The sequence below is a fragment of the Penaeus monodon genome, chromosome 26 (assembly GCF_015228065.2).
Source record: "Penaeus monodon isolate SGIC_2016 chromosome 26, NSTDA_Pmon_1, whole genome shotgun sequence".
Classification (NCBI taxonomy): Eukaryota; Metazoa; Arthropoda; class Malacostraca; order Decapoda; family Penaeidae; genus Penaeus; species Penaeus monodon.
Genome location: NC_051411.1, coordinates 40,203,887 through 40,204,908, shown reverse-complemented (window position 1 = coordinate 40,204,908; position 1,022 = coordinate 40,203,887). Strand labels below are relative to the sequence as shown.

The window sequence follows — 1,022 nt, the reverse complement described above, 5'->3', positions numbered from 1 at the left end:
CTGGGGGGTGTCTGCTTGTGTGGTTTTGTTTTTTTAATGTTTTTGTGCGTGTGGATAGGATAGGATGTTCAGGTGTATGTGGTATGTAGATAGATAGGTTGTGAGGAGATAGAGGTAGTTATATTGTAGATGTATAGATGTACATATATATATATATATATATATATATATATATATATATATATATATATATATATATATATAGAGAGAGAGAGAGAGAGAGAGAGAGAGAGAGAGAGAGAGAGAGAGAGAGAGAGAGAGAGAGAGAGAGAGAGAGAGAGAGAGAGAGAGAGAGAGTGAGTGAGAGAGAGAGAAATAGATAAATGGATATAGATATGTACATACATAATGGATTCGAAGCAAATTATTAACAATGCGGGTAATTCCAACGCTATTTCAAATACAGATAAGACGCATTTTTAGTCAAATGAATATCATTTATTATTTTTTCCTTGTTGGAAGCCGAGCAACTTACCCAGATCATAACTAACTAGCATTTTTTTCTGTGCACGCAGAATACGTAAACATAATCATAACTACAGCTAACTCTAGCATCTTTTCCTGTTACACGCAGGATAAGCAAACATGATCATAACTATAAACTAATTCTAGCATGTTTTCCTTTCCCGTTGCAGACTGTCCGCCATGGCTTCCCGTACCAGCCGACGGCGCTGGCGTTCGACCCCATCCAGAAGGTGCTGGCGGTGGGCACCAAGCACGGCTCCATCAGGCTGTATCCTTTTGACGGGAAGGATTGGCTTGGGGGGGGGGGGGCGGTAGCGGGGAATGTTGCTGAATTTAAAAAAAAATCCTGCCATATATATATATTTTTTTTTTTTTTTTTTTTTTTTTCTTTTTCTTTTTTAAGGTCTGTGAAGTTACTGTTAATGTTATTGTACTGGTTGTTTTGGTGTTGTGGGTAAGTTATTTTTTTATTATCGGTATTGTTATCATTGCCATTATACATTTACGTTGTTATATTCATTATCGTTACCATTGTCCGTATCACTGTACTCTTAGTC

General features: G+C 37.1%; 1 protein-coding gene across 2 annotated transcripts in view; it reads left to right on the top strand.

The window, feature by feature from the left end:
* The first annotated feature begins 677 nt into the window (after window positions 1–677).
* Window positions 678–1,022, top strand: part of LOC119590170 (syntaxin-binding protein 5-like) — a 153,866-nt gene continuing 153,521 nt past the window's right edge. For both annotated transcript variants that reach the window (XM_037938957.1, XM_037938958.1), the window contains exon 1: window positions 678–733. The gene's annotated coding sequence lies outside the window, so the exon portion shown is untranslated. The remainder of the gene's footprint in view (window positions 734–1,022) is intronic.